Below are 21,634 nucleotides of genomic sequence, written 5' to 3'. Positions count from 1 at the left end.
TCAGTGGAGTGCCTCGCCGTCTGCACGAAATTCTCCCTGAGATGGGCAGCCTCCTCAACATGCTGGCCAACCAGCACAGTCTGTTCGTGTTGACGCTGCAGGATGGTGGTCAGTTGGAGGGCAGTGCTGGGTGATGTTGTACTGGATGCTGTGCCCTCAGATGCATCCACTGCAGCAGGTGAAGCCACCATGGGGGACATTATGGCTGGATTGTTGTCCTCAACAGTCACATCAGACCCAGGTGTCTGGAATGGTGCTGGCTCTGGGGTTCTAGGGGGGTTTGGGGTGTGCATCTCCATTGGCACAACTAGGGTGTCCTCAGGATCAGATAGGGGGCAGTGGCGGCTGCCTCACCAGCGGAGCTTGCCGCAGCTGATGGTGGGCCCTCGGTGGCTGGTATTGGTGCCTGTGGGTTCACCTCCGGTGGTGGGGCTGCAGTTTGTGGTGCAGCTACTTCTGCCCTGGCAGTGGCACTCCGACGATGTTTCCCGCTCATCAGGTGTGACCTTCCCCCCTTGCCCCTGGATGTTGTGGGGGTGTCCTGCGAGTCCTGTGCCCTTGGCCTCTTACTCGTGGCTGGTGCCTGGGATGCATTAGTGGCATCATCGCCATCTGTATGTGAGCCTGTCAGGGACAAGAAGGGGGATGGCATTGGTTGCGTTTCAATGTACTTAATGTAGATTACATAAATGATGCAGTTGTGGCCATTGGGACTTATTAGTTGTGGATGCAGGTGATGTGCCAGTTCAGTGCCTCATCCATGCATGGTTGTGTTTGGAACTTGTCTCTGGTGATGTGTGCATGTGTGTGTATTTGGGTCTGACACTGACATGGTGAGGGATGGATGCATGTGTGGATGTGTGTCCATGCATGAGAGGAGTCTGTTCTCACATATGGGGGGAACAGTACATTCACATCGCATCCTGTCATGTGTACACTCACCTCCATCCGAAAGTGGTACCCACGCCGAGCTCCATAGTGCCTACTCCCTCTATGGATTCTACAGCAATCAGGTTTCCACAGGTCTCCTCCCATTCTTTAAGTCTGATTGGTGAACCAGCTCCACCTGCACTGGCAATGCGGTGGTTTTCCGCAAGGATGCCCCTCACCCGCAGTCTGAGGTCGTCCCACCTCTTCCTGCACTCACGCACCGTGCGGGTGCTGGTGCCCACTGCACTCACTATGACTAAAACTTCCTCGCAGATGCCTTTTTTTTTTAGTAGTGTTGGCCGCCGCATGTCATTGGCAAAAACTACCTTTGCATTCTCAGCCAGGGTCTGTGTCAGCACATTCAATTCCTCTGCTGTGAATTTCTCCTTGCGCTGCCTGTCAGTGCTTTTTTTAAATGCCTTGGGCATGATGCAGGTGTCCCGGATGATTTAGAACTGCTGAAGACTCAAAACAGGTGCAAGGGGCAGAGGATGGCAATGGATTGTGTTTTTAAAGATGGCTGCCGTGCTCTTTCCCGCTCCTGTGCGGTGACTGCTATTTGCATGCAGCAGGAGGGCGGAGGTGCAATCTGCACTTTCTTCGAAGGCGGTAGGTGACTTTTTTGGGTCTTTACCGCCATGGCGGTAGGGGGTTTACCGGCATAGCGCTATGCTCATGTCCGCGTACTCGTAATAGTGCGTTATTAGCGCACTCTTGCGAGGGCGGACACGTTGATAGCGCCATGACGGTATTTTGGAATTTTTACCACACAACGTGTAATGAGGCCCACTGTGTTTTGGACTGGAGCGCTGTATCAACGTTTAAATAACCCCTTAGAGTGTTATATTTTACTTAATTGGAAACAGTAAAAGAAAAAAATGGGATGTTCAAAAAAGCAAGTATTACTGTTTTGAGTTGGGCACGCAAATAGCTAAAGTGGTAGCGCTCAGGGTTATGTTGAACTTGTGTTTTAAAAGCAAAATCACCATGCTCCTTAGTGCAGTCGGCTATCTAACGCAAAAACCCTGAGACTAAAGTAGAAGGCGCCTTTTTTATGATTTAAATGTCTTATTCAGTACCTGATGGACCATGGTGATTTGTCAGTAACCATTTTGGATTGGTGTAGTTAAAGGGCTTTGCACGACAAGCAGCCATTTACTAACGGGCTCCTTGCATAATTCCAAATGGATTATAGTATTTGAAATTGTGTCAAAAAATGCATCCCAGGGTTTCAGGTATTGATTCTTGAACAAGAGGGAGTTTTTAGTTGTTTGTCTTAAGCAAAAGACCTGAGTGAGGGGTTACTTTTTACCATCTTGTGTGCCATGTCGAGTGCCTGGTCGGCCATGATGAATTGTCAGTCGGTTCTGCCTAACATGGTCACAATTCTTCACTATGAGCCCATCATTTTCTCAGCTTAGCTATGTGAGGTTGTTCCCCAGTACATGTATAACCAGTGCCTCTGGTTTGGTGCAGCCTTTCAGGAGCGAGGTGATCTCGGTTTCTAGTCCATCCCATGGCATGCCTGTGTGGCCCCACCACTCAATCATGGGGATGGCGGTGATGCCAAATCCTTTTCCCATTCTTTTTGCTAGATGCCAGTCTCCCGTAGGAGTGGCCAGTCACCTATATCACCTGTTCTGTCTGTTGATGAGCTTTACCAACTCAAATATATTTTGATACAATAAGAGATCCATCTCTGTGTGGCAACTGTGAACACAACAACAAATCTAGGTACTGAACGGAAAACCCAAGGAGCAACACAGGGAAAAACGCAAATCAGCAAGTACCACCTCTGGAACAAAACCAAAGAATACACTACAATAAAACAACAAACCTAAGATTCACAGGAAGGCATTCACAACTGTGAAATACTCCAACACATCCAAATATTCAAAGGAAAAAACCTCTGGAATACAGAGAAGCACAGAATATGTCATGCCACAGGAGAGGATGACGTGCGAGAAACCACGGAAAAAGGACCAGTGAAATGGAATCACACCAAGATACAACACCAGTAAACATTAACACAGCAATGGAATGTACACCCACGTGCCCAACTGAAATAAGAGCCTCCACAAAAACCAGACAAAATTCACTCTACCTAAAACCTTACCTGTCAACAGACCAACCGCCAGAACAGCAACCAACAATCAGTAACATTAGACACATCAGCATGATATCGGGACTCCAAAGGAAAGGCAAGAAATACACAGAAGGAATGCAATAGAAACAACACCTCTACTCCGTACATTACAAAAAACCATTAGCACCATCAATCTGAAACAGAAGAGGTTCCAGAAGAAGGCATGAACATAAAACGAAACCTAACCGAGCTACTTAAGGATGAAACAGACCCAACAGAACCATAAACTGCACCTCGAGAACAACAAAGAGCGTCACCAACAAGACCACCAGAACCCACAAGCAAGGACAAAACAGGCCACAATAAAGAAAAAAATGCACTGCAACCTAATCAACGCAAGAGCTATGTCCAAGCACAATAGAAATACATGATCTACTTTGCAATGGGGGGATAGACATCCTATTCATCAAAGAAACCTGCCTAGCTCAAAACTACAAAGTCATACTGCACAGCTGCCTGCCTGAAGACTTTAAGTGCATACAGGCAAACAGAAAAGGAAAAAGAGGAGGACTCCCTGTGGCTTACAAAGAACTTCTAAAAATAAGAACAGCTGTTCCGCTAAACATCCAGAACTGTGAATCCCTCGTCCTGCACCTGACCTCAGATCCGCAAACAAACCTCACATTTGAACTCACCTATAGACCCTTGACATACGACGCAACCTTCGTAGACACTTTCATAGAAGCTGTCACTAGCATGGCCATTAAACACGATCACCTGATCATTCTCAGAGATTTCAACATATGGTTCGAAGAAGTGAATGCAAAAACACTAACTAAACAGCTTGAGACACTGCAACTGTGACAAACTGTGAAAGAAGTGACGCACAGAGAGGGCCACACTCTAAAAGCAATCTTCGCCAAAACAAATCTGATCACAACAGCACCACCAATCTAAATACTGTGGAGCAATCACCTCATTATACCCTTTGTGGTCCAAATACCATCAAAGCATCCAACAAGCCCTAAAATAACACCTCCATCTGGAAAAGAAACTGGAGAACCTTCCAAAGCAGTGACATAGACAAAACAAAGCCATCGATAACCACCCTGAACGCAACTGACAGACGAAAGAACAGACATAATCCTGAACAGGAGTACAAAAAGAATAGAGAACATCTCACCAGAAAAATCCATCATCCCATTGCGAAAGAAATCAGTGGCTAGATGGTTCACAGCCCACCTCAAAGCAATGAAAAAAACTAACCGAAAACTAGAACAAGAATGGAGGAAAAACTACAACCAAGACAAAAGTATAACATTTTAATGACAGATCCGATCGTATCAAGCAGAAATTCTCAAAGCAAAAAAGGAATACTACAATGAACAGTTCACAAAATCGAACAACACTCAGAATGAATTGTTCTAAATCATAAACGAGATGGGGAATACTCCTGGGTGCAGTAACAAACCGGTCCCCTCGCATAAACTATGCGACGATCTCACAGATCATTTCAAGAGTAAAATCACCAACATACATCGGATCATACAATATAGACCAACTCACCCGACCGTTCACCTCGACCAACAAACCCCCAGTCCACAGACCAGGCTGAACCTCCTTCCCCAAATATCAAGAGAAAAATTCATCAGTGTGGTGAACAGAAGCAACAAGGCATGCTCCCCATCTTGACCCTTGTCCACAAATTATCTAAAAATCGATTCTAACAAAGGGAACACCATCAGAATACTACCTAAATCTCTTCAATCTGTCACTCTCAACAGGAAGAGAACCCAGGGCCTTCAAATGAGCATACATCACACCTCTCCTCAAAGATACGACAGGCGATTTGGAAGACCTGTCAAACTACAGACCTATTTCAAACATTCCATACCCAGCAAAATTGATAGAGACCTGTGATTACTAACAAGTTGAAAACAACCAGCTACTGGATCAGGCACAAGTAGGTTTCAGACCCATGAGAGGAACGGAATGGCACTACTCTCTATATGGGACAACCTGAAGACCAATGCAGACTCCAGCACAAACTCAACACTGTCACTGCTCGCCCGCTTTGCAACATTCAACACAGTCAACCATAACAAGCAGCCAAGAGACTTGAAGACATAGGGATTGGCAGCACAGTGCTCCTTTGGATTAAATCTTTCCTCTCTGGAAGAAAATAAACAATATGGCTAAAACCATTCAAATCCGCAGTACAGGATGCCACCTGTGGAGTACCATAAGGCTCCTCTCTATCCCCACTATTGTTCAACATCTACATGACACCCCTAATCAACCTCATCAAAAGACACAGCCTCACTTTCTACAATTATGCAGATGATACCCATATCATCTACAAAATCAATGACAATAAAGAGGAGAACCCCACTGTAACAGACTGACTCAAAGAACTCTGGATCAACTCCAATAACCTTAAAATTAACCTGGACAAAACGGAAATCATGACCACACCCAACAACCAAGAAAACTACCAGAACATCCCATGGCCCAAAGAATGGGAAGCCCCACTGGAACCATCCAGAGTAGTCAAAAACCTTGGAATCCTAATGGACAACGAGCTGACAATAGAACCACAGGTCAATGCAATAATTAAGAAATGCTTCTTCCATCTGCACACTATCAAAAAGATATTACACTTCTTCTCCTTCATGTACAGAACACTTGCATCATCTCCCCCACCATGTCCAGGATAGACTACGCCAGTGGCATATACCTCGGCATGCTGGAATACTTGCTGAAGAAACTACAACGAATACAGAATGCAGCCGACAGACTTATCCTCAAACTCTCCCGAAGAGACGACATCACACCAGAACTAAGGATGCTACATTGTCTTCCAGTCACAAAAAGAATCACCTTTAAAACAATGTGCATAACACACAGTGCAATCTACGGCCTGGGAGCGGAATTCATACAAAAGAAAATCACCATCTACAAACCAGCACGAACACTTAGATCCAGCATCGACATCCGCCTACAACCAAAAACCTAATCGAGGAAAAACTTGGAGGATCAACCTTCTCTTACATAGCGGTAAAACTCTGCAACTCCCTCACGAAAGAAATATGAACTACAGAGGACCATCTCAAATTCAGAAAATGTCTAAAAACCTGGCTCTTAGGCACTGAAGGGGGTGAAAATGCCTTAACAGCATCTACGTACCACAAAATTAACAAATACACGGAAAGGAACCCCTCAAACCAGGAACTGTACACACCCGACACGAAGCGAGACTGACCAAAGGGATCTACCCCCATCAACATAATGAGATAAACCAAGCAAAATCCAACAAGATAAAATGACCAGAAATGCAGGGAACTCAACCACTAAATGTACTCCAGAAAACGCCCTGCTCTTATCACCTGAAATCATATACCAACAAGCATTTAGCTGTCTAGCATAGGCTAGCCTTATCATGCATGTAGCTTAACTGCGTAGGTTGGGCACTTCCACACTTGGCCTGTGTGTGTGGATTGGCCTAATTCTGAATGTGGTCTGGTAGGGTAGCCAGGCCTTGTGATCCCTGCTGCGCTCTGGACAGGCTCTGTGTGGCTTCTGTATCATGATGGGTTGATTGAGACAGACGGTTTGGTGTGGGAGGTGCATTGCACTTCGATGAACTGTTGGGGGTGGAAAGTTTGTCACACGTACGCGCAAGGCAGACCACACACCAGCAATCCCGGTCCATCAGTTCAAGTGGAGGAGAAAGGCAGCAAATATTGAGAGGCTGACAAGGAGAGATACAACCTTGCCTTTTTCGACAAAACCATTTGAACCCTCCACTGAGAGAAACATAAGATTGAGGACAATAGCCCAAGTGTGCTGGAGCAGATGTCAATGGTACACGGAGCCTAGCGATGCCGATAAGTCCGAGCAAGGGAGTCTCCTGCTTCCCTGGTACCGGCATTGACTCCAGCAAAAAGGAAAGCCACGCAGTTCATTACAGCCGGTGAGCCGAGGGGAGTGCCGATAAGAACCGGGCTGTGGTGAATGAAAGTCACAAAGTGGCAAAGTGAGAAAGTTCAAAGAACTATAAAATTGTAAAGGGGAGACCAGCTGCAGAAGGGGACTGGCATCACATGGGTGTTGCTCCGAGAAACTCTGGTCGATCCTCATCTGAGTAAAACTACAGAAACCAGAAGGCTGTAGGAAGGCCGCCAAGATAGGTCAAAGTGGTCATACAGGAGATCAAGCAAAATCCCTGTAAAGTCAAAAGCCTTTGATCTACGAACTATAAAGAAAGCAAGGGAAGTGAATCCCGTAAACATTGAAAGTGAATGTAAAAGTGAAGTTGGCAAGTGTGACCCCGACCCAGGGATGCTGACAAGAAGGGGGCAAGTCTTAAGTCCCAGGAAACAGTGTATTTACAAGAGGGAACCCGGCCGAGGGATATTCACTGGAACTGTTTAAAAATACATTAAGATTTGTGAGCGAAGGATAGGCTGTAGTGAACCCAGAGAAGGAAGGCTAAAAGTAAAGAAGGGTCAGCTCCCAGAAGAGGGGGACCTAGGGGTGAGAAATCCTCACCCAAAGTGAAACCAAGAAACAAACTTTCATTTTTGTTGAAGTAACTTTTATTTATTTACGTCAGGCCCTCGAAGGCAAGATACTTTCAAGAGAAATGAGACTTGGCCAACGAGGCTCCTGATGAGCTGGAATGGAACTGTCGATGCATGCTGGGGGAGGCTCCAGTGTGTACTGTGCTCCAAGATCCCATTTTACCCCGTTTCCAAGCGTGGGGAAGGGAGATCCAAGCTACCTCATCATGGCATATTATTTAAGAACACATTTCTTTCCTTAAAAATCATTGCACACCCTTTTTGTATTAGTTTTAAGGTTTGGCAATAGATATAGACCCTTTTTTTGGCACAATGCCAAATGGACTGCGACATTCTTATTTGATGGTCGATACTTGCTCCCCTCTTAGATTTAGGCTTAGAATAGGCATTTTTCCAACCTGCATACAGTTTAATAAACTCCCTTAACTGTGAACACTTGTGTCTGTCTTTACTGTTGTCTTTACTGTTGCCACCATGGGTTCCTTACAGTGGGGAGTGTGTTGCACTGTGAGGGACTGCTGGAGAGGAGAAGGTTATCACACTTTGATGGTGTGTTGAGGGTGGGAAGTGTGGCTCGAATGGATGGAAGGTTAGGGGCGGGAGATGTATCGCACTTAGAGGAAACATCATGGGTGAGAAATGCATGGCACTAAGAGGGATTGGTTGGGGGCACACACTGTGCTGCACTACGATTGAATGCTGGGGGCAGGGATGTATATTACCCAGATGAATTGCTGGGGGTGGTAAATGCATCGCACTGCAACGAAACGGTTGGGAGTGGGAAGAAAGGGATTGCCACCAAATAACCATACTAAAAACTCTACTTTTTGCATACACACCCTCAAACTCTGACCTAAACATAACCATACCTCTACCACACCACCAACCACATGCACTTCACAACACCTGACATGAAAACAAACCATACGCAATCACACCTCAACACCACATGACGAATACCAACTGAAAATGCTAAAATGCTCAGTGACCGGTTTCTCCAAACGGAAGCTGCCAACAGCTTTTCTATTGCTCTTCTCCACCTTAAACCCACTAACAGACTCCGCAACCCTCCTTCTATTGCACATCCGCCAGAGCGCCAAAAGACCATGTGTGATAAATCAACTTCCGGGGCACCGGTGATCCAGGGATGAATATCAGTTTCTAAACCATCAATCAGCCCCACACCTCTAGTACACCAGAAGGGATCTGAACAGATTGGAAACCAAGCGAATTATAGCTCTTCTTGTCCAAATCTGGTAACGTGGATGGTACGGTAGGCTTATCTCTGAAAGGTCATGGATTGTTGGTTAGTTACAAAATAGCGAAAATACAATTATTCCCCAATGATTAAAGGGACTGTCCAGTCAAGGTTGAATGGAAATATCTACTTTATCATTATTACACCAGACAGTTCTAGCACACTACAAAATACAGCCCACCCTATAAAGGAAAACAGGGGACGGACAGTTTTACAAAGGAAAGGGATGCACTCTTGATACTGACAAGAGGGTAGTCGGTAAAGCAATTAGTCTTAACTGTTCAAGGTTATTTGGTTTCAGCACCAACAGAGCAAGGGGTCGTAAATGTCACTAGGGGCCTTCAGAGAAGGGCCAGGTGGACAGAATCACAATGTACCTGCTGCTTGAGATGATATTGATGCTCGACAGCATCAAGTTGATTCCAGGATGTATGGTTTGCAGCTCCTGCAACAGAGTTCAAGACAGGAGACAGCTGTGGGCAAGTGAGGCTGGATGGACGGCTGCAAGCTGGCCTACACGGCAGCTCAGGGTCAAGAATCGTTGTCTCTGTGCTGGTTGGCGGATCTGGAACGCTGGTCGAGGAGACTCGGGCAGCTTTAGTGACTGCAGCATGACAACAGACAGTGGTGCAGCTGGTCGCGGTTCCAGGGCTCGACTTCCTTGAAAATTTCCTTAAAAGATGGACGCTGGTTGATGCTTGTTGTGGCACTCCACCTAGCTTCTTTACATGGCTCGTGTCATCCTTTAAGGCGGACGGCCCAAAGCTGAGAAGAGCGTTTGCAGGCAACAGCCTTGTCCTTTGTTCAGAGATTCTCTGGCAATCCCCATCTAGGAAGCTTTCTGGCAGAACTTGGTAGGGCACGATGTGTGCTGGCTGGGTACTGGTTCTGGAGCTGTTGGAAGAGTCCTCTGAGTCGGTTATCTTCCTCTGTTCCCTGGGAGATGTTTAGGGGAGGGATCTTGCTTCCCTCTTGGAAATCCTGGCCTTCCATCACTGGCAGAAGCTGTAAGGCAGATTGTACCTTCAGCCAGAGTCCAAATGAGTCCTTCTTCTTACTTCTTTTGAAGTCATCGGATGATATGCTAAGTGAGGGGCTCAGCGCTCTTTTAAAGCCAAATGAGCGCCAGTGATTGGTGCGGGGTAAGCCTACCTTAATGAAACAATCCTGGGTCCCCACCAACAGTCTTTTTAATGCGTGAAGTCATAACCAGAGTGCTTTGCAACAGGAAAGGTAAGGGGTGACAACATGCACTACTAAACCCCACCCATCTTCCTGTCTGTTGTGGATCAAAGTGTCTCTCTGGTTAATTGAGCTCTCTGTGACTCTTGATCAAAGTGCAGGTCTCCTTTGAAGTTTGTGGCGAGAACAGACTTTTTTCTTCCATCAAGTTCCATACTTCTTCCCTGTGAAAGGGGGTTCCCTGCAGGTGTTGCCTAATGTAAACAGTTGTGCCAGACATGACATTCACGGCCCTTCATACAGATAGCTGGGGGCTAGCTTCAAGTGCACACATTGCATATCAAAGAGGTATTTGTTTCCTGTCCCTTGTGTTAGTTCTGTGACCGGGCTTCTTCACAGGCCTGCTTTCATTTAACTCTCAACAGTATGCGCTGCCACCACACAGAACTTCGACAATAGAAAAGGGCGGATCCACTGAGCCTTTGATATTTAATTAGGCTGGCCATTGCAGTAGGAAGGTGTTTCCTTCCCCCTTCCTGAGATGCTTTGATTTACCCAGCTAAATGTGACAGGGAGGACTGCGCCTGTAGGCTGTGTCCCCCCTGGAGTACACTTGACTATGTGTTTGTTGTGCGGCGAGCATAGGAAAATGCGTGCGGATTAGCCCCACACATTTTCTGAGGTTGATCTCCCATCATTCTATTTCTTACAAAATTTCTAAAAAAGCCCAGGCGAGCACACACTCCCCATGCGGATGGTCGAATTCCTCACAGGGGTACTGTATTTGTAGGCTGTGTCCACCCAGAGTACACAAGTCTATGCGTATATCATGCGGTGAGCATAGGAAAATCTACCATCATTAAATTTAATTTAAAATGTCCCAAAAATTTCAAAAAATGCTGGACGAGCACACAGCTCCCATTCAGATGGTCAAATTCCTCACACCACGCAAGTGGCGACAGTGTGCGATAAAGAGCCATTACCGTTAACATCTTCCTCCTACCATAACTCCTTCCTCTTCCTTGTGTCAAGTACGTGGTCTCTTCGTTGCTGAGTTCGGGATGGTCAGTTTTTGGCCTCCCAAGACAATCCAGAGCTCCGTCAAGTCATGAGTATGGCTTAAGGACCCCGGTCCCCGCTCCTTGCATAGTATACAGGAACGATGTTCGGAGAGCGGTGCCCCGCGCCACGATACAGCTCCCAGGATTTACATGGTGCAGGAACAGCACACAGCGCTGGCCGGGAAAGCTGGGTCATGAACGAGGGCCACAGAACGATGGATAAGGTGGACACAGGTAACAACTGATGAGGACTTCAGGCAGCGGGAGCAACGGAAGAAGGCTGAGATAGGTGCTGAATGGAAGGGAGGCGGAAAGGAGACCAAAAGGCAAGCTGCAGGGCAGACCAGGGGAGCCAGCAGGGAGAAGGCAAGGAGTGGCAGTGGCTGAAGAGGCAGGAGGAGAGACCAGGGGAAATGCAGAGAAGTAGTAAAAGAACTGGAAAAACAAGCAAGGTATGTGGCGGGCAGGCTGGTAACATACGAAGCGTGTTAAGACATATCCGTATGTCTGATTGAGGGATTTATATATCCCGGCAGTTCGTGAGCAATGAGGGATGCCTCCCAAGCTGTGCATGCATGGTAGCGTGGCACTAGTCCTCTGTACATGCGTAGTGCACGCAACATGGCCGCACCCATGAAAGGAATGCTGGTCCCGTTCCTGCGGTCAGGCCGGAACCCAGAACGCTTCCTGTTGTTGCCATGCCCCCTGCCCCCTGCACCCTCTGCGCTGCATACATTAGGGTGGATAGATCTACCAGGTATGATTCCGCGGGACGTGGCGGTGACATGCCTGGGGCATGACACTTTTGCTTGTGGAGCCCCATTTTTAGGGTGACCAAACGCCCTGGTTTTGCCGGGACTGTCCCGGTATTTGATGCTCTGTCCCCCTTTCTCAAGATTATGTTCCCATTGGAAACTGCAGTGGCCCCGGCTTTTTAGTAGGTCTTCATAGCTGGCAGGCAGGAATGCACAATCTCGCACAAAAGAAATGCTGCATTTTACAACTTAAGATAGTGTTAGTTGGTGACAAATGAAGCCCTTGCTCTGTTACCCCGTCCCGTACGGAAACGGGCACCTTTATCAGATCCGTTATGCCCCTGGCCCATCTTAAACTTATGGCCTCTTTTGGGGGCTGCTTATGGTGACTCTTGGAGCAAACGCCATTACGGGTGCTATACATTGATTGCATGGTAGAAACTCCTCCTTGACCTTATATCCAGCAGCCTTTCCAGTTAGACCAGAAACAAAGGAGAACAACTGGCCACTGTGGAATGTTCAGTTATGTCCAGCTACAAGTTCTGGACTAGGACTCCCATCACCTCTCACCGTTGACTATGTTGAAACGGGCTGATGGAAATTGTAGATGAAAATATCTGGTGGGTCAAAGGTTCTAGTGTGGCACTCCACATTTCTGTGCAGTTAGCCAAAGTTGCGTTGTATCACAATCACACATTCAGAAAGTGCACACAACATGGCCGCACCCGTCAGAAAGGCAGGTTCAGAACCCATGCCTGCAGCATCCACAGAACTAATTGGCCCCTTGACCACATCTCCACTTGAATTATTAATTCTGCAGTTAACTTTAGTGACGGCTGTGGCCTGTTGGAGCGCAGCACACTTTATTCATGATGACTGATGTGCAAGCGATAGCAGCGAGTCAGGGAAAAGCCAAGAGGAGCCATCAAGAAGAGAATCCATCAACAACAGCAACTAATGAGCAACATGAGCCATGAAGTTGGCATGAGGACCAGGAAGAAGATCAAAAGAGGACTGGCTACTGCAGGGGAAACACGAAAGAGGAATCATGAGTAGAGCTAGGAAATGGAAGTGATAATCGCTAGAGGTGAGGACCTGGGCCAAAAAGGGAACGGTAACAGGGCTCAGATGCCACGTGCTTCTGGCAGGGTTCCAAATCATTAGCAGGAAGGCCATGCGCTTGACATTTAGAAAGGTGGATGGCTGCGAATCAGAGAGCCGAAAGAAAACTCAAGAAAAGGGCACTTGAAACAGTAGGCGAGCCGAGGCCACCCATGGTAGCGCTAGACACACAGGGGCACAAGAAACCAGCAGCAACATAAGAGTGCCTGCCCTGTAGTGGGCGTGAAGGGATTGGCCAGGCAGAAACACGTGATCACGGAGTGACACGCTTCGGTCCACAGCTCAGAGAGCAGCTAAGAAAAGGCCAGTGCTTGATGCATTGGTGCCAATAGAACAAGGTGCCCTTCATACTCCACATTGGGGCTTCCAATCAAACTAAATGGGGTATCCATTAAAGCACACACTCTTTATCCTGAAGAATCAACCGTAATGGTATGGTATCCATGCTGTGTGTGGTGTGTATCAGCCGCTGCGTTCCATACCTTTCTGGGGATGGCAGAAGCATGGCACATAGCCCCATAGGAAGAGAACACAACTGGTCGCCCATGAGGCTGCCGCCTCGGGGGACTATTACGGAGCCAACTGCACTGCAGGTTTCCCCTTCCGCCTCCCGCCATCCCTTCAGCAGCCCCCCCCCCCTCCTCTTTACTCTTACCCTCCCTCACTCCTCGCCCGTTCATTTCATGCGGCAGCTCCCGCGACTCGCCCGTGCCCCCTCTGCATCTGTGCCGCCTCATTGGCCCGCCTCCCACTTTGATCTTTCCATGCCCTTCTTTCTCTGCCTATTATCCCCCAGCCACTCGTTTCCGCAGAACGCATGTGGCAAGCCTTCTCCCACCGGTGGAGGAGGACGCCTTGGTGTTGGCGTTGCTGCCCACAAATCATACACATGTGTCAATTCAACCTTTATAATATCTCGTCTAATGCCCAGAAAATGCATTGCAGATGTGCATGTCAAACTGGTCGACAAAATGCATTCTGTCTCTTAGGTGCCTGTAATTCCCCGAGCACAGACCTAGCTGGCATTATAAAAGCGAATAGTGTGGAATTGTCACTTTTTGGGGACTTAACATGGACAGTGTGCGTGATCTGGGAAGATGTGTGAGTGCAGCACTTTACACGCTCTTCTGCAAATCCAAAGGACCTCAAGGACGTCTTCCATTTTTTTTTAAATGTCAAAGCACAGGACATTTCTGTTGGAGTGAAATCCATCCCCCTCTTGTAAACATGCGCGCTAACTTCCAGGCGGGCAGGCACCCAAAGCAGGCAGTGAGGTATACATACAGAAATGTCCAATATAGTATTACTCTCTTTTGGATCCACCTGTATAATTTGCCTTCAAACTTCACCATTTTTTCTGCAGCTCAGGTTGAAGCCTTAGCGTTGGCATTATTGTCCATAAATCAATCATCTGTGTCAATTCAACCTTTATAATATCGTGTCTAACACCCAGCAAATTAATTTCTGATCTGCTTCCCTCAACAGCCAAAATGAACCAGTACTTTGTCAGCTTGCCATTTATTAATGTAACCACCACATTTGATGGTATGGGGGTACACAGCCAGCATGTGGCTTTATAAACGTTGTTTAGTTATACACTTTAATTTTGAACGGACCTCAAAGAATTCATTTCCCCTAGAGCACAATGTGTCGACTTTCTTTTTAATTGGTGTAACGTATGTATGATGGGAAGGGGAAGAGGCATTCCAGGTCAAAGCTGAAGAACCACAGGCGTATGTTCTGCCAAGAGCAGAGGCGTGCTGAATATCACACCGAGGCAGGCTAGCAATCCACAGCACCGCGCCCTGCTCCTGACTGCTCTGAAGTCGCACTCTGTTAAGGCCATCACTGAAAAGTCAGGCTTTTAGTACTGATGGGAAATAGTATGTTGCTCTTCACCCCTGCGCCGTTCCTAGGTCCTAGTGGGATACTGTAAAAGCACGAGCCCTGTACTAGGCCCGGGGGGGATTAAAAACGCGCGGCACGCAATGCTGAGTGTCCTCCCACTTGAACCTTATCTGACCACTGACTCCTAAGGGAAAGGAGGCGGGTGCAGCACAGTTCCAGGGCCGTTCCGGCCCATTTCCTGCCCTGCATGTAAAATCATGTCTGGAGACCATGTTACCACCAGATGTTTTATAACAGCCTAGGTTACCTTATAACCTGACATCTCCCTGTCTCTTTTCATATTTCCCCTCTTATCTCCCTGTCTCCATCTTCCCTTTTCAACGCACCTCCCTCGTTCGATAAGTGCTCATTATTTTTAGATGTCTCTCCTATTCGCTATTATTTACCATCCCGTCTCACATGCAGTCACGCCCTCTCTTTCCACTCCTCTTCTTGTTAATGGTTACTTCCTCATCCATCCTTCCGGCTCTTTGCTTTCTTTTCGTCCCATCTCTACCCTAGAGCTCACCCTTTCCCAGGGATGTCTCCTTTCTCTCCCATATCTCTATTACTATATGTGTTACACACCCAAGTCGTTATCCTTTCATCATCCCATCTCTTTATTTTATTCACTCCCTCCCAGCCTCTCAAAACAGTCTCCCGAGTCGCCTTCCTCTTCAGATCCCCCCTTGTTTTCATCTCAGTCTCACTCCCCATCTCGGCGCGTCCTACAGATTATTCCCCTGTCTTTTTCCATTCCCTCATCCAGGCCTCTTTTCATCAATGTCCATCCATCCTCCCCTCTTTCCACGCCTGTTCTTTGTTCTCCCATCCCACACCCATCCCTTCCGTCGTCCTCTCCACGGAGCTCCCGTCCCCTCTCTGCACCCCCGTCGCTCATTGCGCACATTACTTCTCGGACCCCCTCCCTCCACCCCTCATTTTCCCCACCTACCCCCCCACTCTTGCGCTTTCTCCCAGTTCCATCTCACCCCCTCGCCGCCCCCCCGTCACCCTTCTCCCCCTTTACCTCAAAGTTCTGTTCGTGTCCTCTAGTCCTGTCCTCCCTCAGTTTAACATCACTCCACATTTCCCTCTTTCCGACGACGGTCCCTCTCATTTTGCAATGCCCTGTTATGAACCATCATTCTAGCTCACGCTTCCAGTTCTTTTTGGCTCCCCTCTCTCTTCTCTGCGTGACCCTTCCTCCACGCCTGCTCCTCTCATCTCTTCACCCTGTGCCCCCTCTCTTCGCTACTCTCACACACCCTTCACGTTCCCTCCCTTGCTGGGGTCCGTACCACCCTCCCTTCCCCTTTGACCGACCATCGTCTTCTTTTGAACGCGCGCGCGCTCTCTCTCTCTCCCTTTGTCCTCTCCTCACTCTTTCTTCGCCACCACCTCCCTCCCCCCTTCCGGCCCCCTCCTCCGGCCCACCCCCTCCCCCTCTTCCACTCCCAGGGGAGGCCTTGGCTCTTGGAACCACAGCTGTGTTTAGCTTCGGCTGTTCCTGGAAATCGCAGTGCAAAGTCCTCTGGAGCGGGATCCGCTTTCCAGGAAAAAGCTTCGGCGCCCGCATCACTCTGCGGGCTGACAGCCCCTCCCGCCGCCGCCGCCCTTCCTTCCTCCCTCCACAAGGAGTTCATAGAAAGCTCCACGGGGGGGAGGAGAGAGGACGCGGATCCTGCGGCAGAATGCACGTAAATCCCTGCGAAAAGGTGCTCGGCCTTAAACAAACGACGTGGCACGACTGCGGCGGCTCTTCCGAGAAGCGCCCGCCGACCTCCCTTTCGTTTTCACCTTTCACGTTCTTAAGTGTGGGACCGTGATGTGTGAGAGGGCTGGGGGAGTCACGTGGGAGGAGAACACACATTTCCTTCCATGTTTCAATCTAAAACAACACCATACATTCCGTCTCCCCGTGGAAATATCTAATTCACCTGTCCAGCCCACACCCCAGTAACACAACTGGTGTCTGCGTGCCTTACCTCGTCTCCAACCAACCCTTCCCCGGAAGCCCCTCCTTTCACCCCACTGCCTTCTCCCTCACCCCTCTTTCCACCCATCTCTCTGCCCCCAACTCTTTTAATATCCCCCCTTCTCCTTACAACAGCATCTCTCTTCTCTCCCCTCCTTCTGTTTTCACCTCCCTCGCCCCCTTTTCATTCCCCCATTCCTCGCATACCTCTCCGTCGTTGCTTTGTGAGCACCCGCGTTCTACTCGCCTTTCTTCCTTTCCATCTGTCCGTTCTTTTCATATCACTGCACCCCTTCATTTTTCATCTCACTTTTTATTATATGTCCAGTGCCACTACTTTCTTCACATCAGCTACCCTTCTTTCCATCTCCCCTTTCCACTCTCTTCTGATCTCTCCCACTGTATTCACATCTCTCCTCACTTCCCATTTCTCCCGCTTTCTCGCCTCGCTGCGTCCTTCTCTCCCACTCTTCAGATCTCTTATCCTTCTCTCTTGCCATATTTCCCACTCTTTGCTTCTCTAAACCCTTCTCTCTCCCTATCTCTTCCACTCTCTTCACGCCTCCCACTTCTCTCTTCACACCTCCCCCTTCTCCCTTACAAGCTCCCTTCACACATCGCTGAGACTTTCTTTCTATCTCCACCTGCCTCCAAATCTCCCATTTCCTCAGATCTTTGTCTTCATCTCCCTTGCACTCCAACTCTCTTCACACTTCTAACCCCTTCTGTCTTTCCATCTCTCCCAATCTCTTCCTTTCCTCTTACCAGGCTGGGAGGATAGCTCAGGGCAACGTGTTTCTCTTGGAAGCAAGACAAGCAACACCGGTCCGAATCCCGTCTCCGGTATTAAGCGGGTTACAAAAAATGAATTACCATCCCTCCCAACTTCTTCACACCTTTCCTGCTCTCTTCCCATTTGTAAACCCTTCCCTCTTCCCATCTCTCCCACTCTCTTCATGGCTCTCCCTCCCAATAAAAGCCCTTACCATATCACCCTCTCTTCGCGTCGCCCCTTCTATCGTTAAATCTCCCCCACTCTCTTCACACCTCTCCCTATTCTCTCTTGCCATATCCGCATCCTTGTCCTCTCCCCCTCTTCACATGTCTAGTTCCATATCGTCTTTTCTTTTCATATAATTTCCCCTCTTTCATCGCCACCCACTTTTCCCATTTCTTCACTACTATCCCCGTCTTTCCATCTTACCTTCCACTATCAGCTATTCCATTCTTGACATTTCATCGCCACCTCTCGCTGTCTTTGCACCACTCCATCCTTCTCTTTCCATCTCTCCTCCGATCACCCGTCTCTCAATCTCATCTAGCCATCCTTCTGGTATCTCCCCTCCTTTCTATGTTTACCTCTCTCCATATCACTCCATCATCGCACTTCTCTCTTGTAATTTCCCCATCCGCTGTCACTCATCCCCTTTTCTATTCTTCTCCATGTCTTATATCTCAAACTTTCTCTTTTTCCATCGCTCTCTTTTCCCACCATTCCACATCATTTCTCTTACCCCCCGCCCCCACCTTTTTCTGCCCCCTCCCTAGCTGGGTTGAAACTGGAACACTTCATGCACTTGCACTAGGAGAAATGCAGTCAGTCCCAGTATGCTAGCTTTACTGTTCAGACCATTCGGAAACTTCAAGGCCTAAGAATGATTACTGCATCACCATGTTCCTTTTCCACCTTGGAGCTCTTTGAAGCACTCCACCTGTGTATAAGCGCTGTATAAATAAACAATTACCCAATCACACATTGTATTGTATTACTATTGTTCACAGTGCTCTACTAGCATGCATCAGCAATAAATGTTTTATCAGAGATATTCGAGTGCCTACTATGAAATCCCTCAAAGAAAGTGAAATGAAATAGAACGAGAAATAATACAAATTTACAGTTTCCTAAATAGAAGATACCCCGATAACCGGGAATGGATGGCAACGATAGATCACCTGCATACTGATTGGTGGTTGTCAATGGCCAAGCAGTGCACCCAAGGGCTCCAGGTATACTTTTCACATATACAATAAGGGTCTCCCTCCTCTCACTGAGCTATAGCCATATCTTTGAACCCCCATCCACAACCTCAGCCTCCCGGACTCATGCTGGGATTACAGGCGCATGCCACCATGCCCAGCAGCCATCCTCCCATCACCTTCCCCTTTCTTCACCAATGCCATGCTGTTCTATGTCAGGTGGCAATAGTCTAGTGTGACCAGATAACAAACATCCCAGCCAGGGCAACCAACATAGAAGTAGAACTAACTTTTGACAGTGGGTGTCCAGACACTACACTTCATTAGCGGTTGGAGAACGGGGGGTTAAGCGCTACTGTTCGAATAAACGCATAGCAGGCCTTTTTTTCTAACACCACTAAAATCGCAGCGAGGCCCCTTGTTTCATGTGTTCAGACCTCTTGCTTAACACCTGAATTGACGAGTCTGATATGTGGAAAAGTAAGCGAGGCAAAGAGGTGGAAGGGTAATTAAAGATAAACTGGTGGAACTGTGGCACGGGAAGAGGGGTCGTGGGTTTGGAACCATATAGCAACACGTGTTCAACTGTTGGGGGAGGGTGTGGAGAAAGCAGCTTGGGCGGGATGGTCAAAAGAATAGGATTGCCTTGGATTGTTTTCCTTTTTTCCGGTAAAAAAAAAAACAGATTTCAGTGTAGATGTCACTTGCTAGGAGGACTTTTGTAGGTTTCACCCAATGCATTCTCATACCTCTACACTCACCTGCATTCGGCAGGCTTCACCCGCTTTGGAGTCCGGCCTTTTACCCGCTATAGATTTCAAAGGGCTCTCCCCCGACGAAAGCAAAATCACCTGATTTCGCCCACCCTGGCGACTCGAGTTAGGGACTGCAGAAGTAAAATGTGCAGCGCAGGCGGCCATGCAGAGGTTTCTTTCGTTCCCAACCGATATATGACATTTTATATTGCAGTACAAGAATTCCATACTCTTTCAATGTATCACAGTTTTAAGTGGAAAGAAACCATTGGTAACGCCTCCTCTATTTACCAATCATATATGTATATATTCACAGGGCAAAATAAAAGTCCTGTTGTAGCGCCATCATTTGGTAGAATCAGCCTCTCGTCCTTTTCTGCTAGCTCGGGAAAATGCTGTTGCAGGTGTTCTAAACAACCCCCAAAGTGTCAAGGACTAAGTGTGCTCGTGTGAACAATATATATATATATATATATATATACACCCCCCTTTTGATAGGAGGCATACATTAATATGAAAAAGCGACATTGATCCCAGAAATACAGCTTTTGTTTACGCCATCATGTTTCTGTTGGCGTTGTTAAGAAGAAATGAATGTGCTTTTCACTTATACAGAATACTTCTCTAATGTGTCCCTTTACTCAGAGCAAGTTCCCCCTTCTATCCCTACAGTCATGAGAGTGAAAGCAGAACTTACCCAGGTCTTCCACATACATTGTACTACTTACCAGCTCAAAGTATAGCGAACTGTAAAAGTGGCTGTGTCAAAAGTAGTGAAAATACTTTATTTATTTATTCATTGGGCATTTGTATAGCGCCTATACAGCAAAAGTGTTTCCAGGCGCCACAAGACAACAATGGGGGATGGGGGGCGGGCAGAAGAGAGAACAACAATAACAGTCAGACTAGGCGTTGTTAAATTTGGATCCGGCAAGTGCACTGACAGAAGTGCAGGGGGAGGGGGCAGGTCGGGGAGGAAGGGGTGGGATATGGGGAGGTGGAAGGGGGAAGTGCAGGAGGGAGGTGGCCGTAGCCAGGGACTGGGAAAGTGTTAACTGGAGCCCAGGAGGGCACGTGCCAAGGGAAGCAGGGGCAAGGGTCAAACTAGTACGAGGGCAGGGGTGGACCAGATTCAGTGGCTAGTCAGGGAAGGGTTCCCGAGGCCAAGTGATGGTTATAGGGGTGCTGGGGTAGACACATTGAGGAGGGCCTGGGCCCATCTCAACTTATAAGGAACCAGGCAAACAGTCGCAGCAGCAGGGGAGCATTAGCAAGGGAGAGGGAGAGGGAAGGAGGAGGAGAAAAGGAACATCTTGAGATGCTTCCGGAACTTAAGGAGATCCGGCCAAAGTCTGAGAGGGACAGGGAGGCTGTTCCAGAGGGAGGGACCTGGTGAAAAAAAAAGATCTACCCCCCCCACTCTCTGCTTTGAGACACATCTGATCTGCAGAGAGTTGGAGCTAGATGCCCAAAGGACTCTAGCAGGGAGGTATTTAGGGAGAGAACATTGGATATAGGAGGTCACAGGCCCTAGGAAGCTTTGTGGATCATGCAGAGGGTCTTGAATTTGATCCTTGCAGCCACCAAGAGCCAGTGGAGATATTTTAGGGCTGGAGAGATCTGTTCCCTGGATTTGAGGCCAAGTATAAGTCCCACTGTTCCATTTTGGATTAGTTGAAGGGGGCGGAGGGAGGAAATAGGCAGAATGAGGAAGAGGCTGTTGCAGTGGTCCAGCCTGGAGAAGACAAGAGCTCTGGAGACATTGAGTTTCTGGGGGATGATGAGGAAAGGGAGAATGCCTCTGAGGAGTAAAAAATAAAAGTAGTGGACTCAGTTCCCATTCGGTCCTGCTCACTTCGAACTCTGGCGAGGCATAGCCTTTGCTACACCCTCAAAGATATTTCAAGTCTAACAGTGTATCTCAGGTTTGTTTAAACATCGATACGTCAATGGTGATTCCAGAAGTAATCCTCTTCCTAATCAAGAGAAGTGCAACATCACAGAGTGCGCAGTCAGTAATAATACTTCCATGGCCACTAGGGTAAGGTCTTTGCTCCCCG

At 47.9% G+C, this 21,634-nt stretch overlaps 1 long non-coding RNA gene across 1 annotated transcript in view; it reads right to left on the bottom strand.

Moving 5' to 3' along the window:
• The window catches only part of LOC138566569 (uncharacterized), a 40,137-nt gene extending 24,058 nt beyond the window's left edge, over nucleotides 1-16,079 (bottom strand). Inside the window, exon 1 of the long non-coding RNA XR_011301967.1 lies at nucleotides 15,895-16,079. This is a non-coding gene — a long non-coding RNA (uncharacterized lncRNA). The remainder of the gene's footprint in view (nucleotides 1-15,894) is intronic.
• Between the last annotated feature and the right edge of the window lie 5,555 nt (nucleotides 16,080-21,634).

This window comes from Ambystoma mexicanum, chromosome 2p, assembly GCF_040938575.1.
Source record: "Ambystoma mexicanum isolate Mex_15411 chromosome 2p, UKY_AmexF1_1, whole genome shotgun sequence".
Taxonomy (NCBI): domain Eukaryota; kingdom Metazoa; phylum Chordata; class Amphibia; order Caudata; family Ambystomatidae; genus Ambystoma; species Ambystoma mexicanum.
This window is presented reverse-complemented; position numbering and strand designations above follow the sequence as displayed.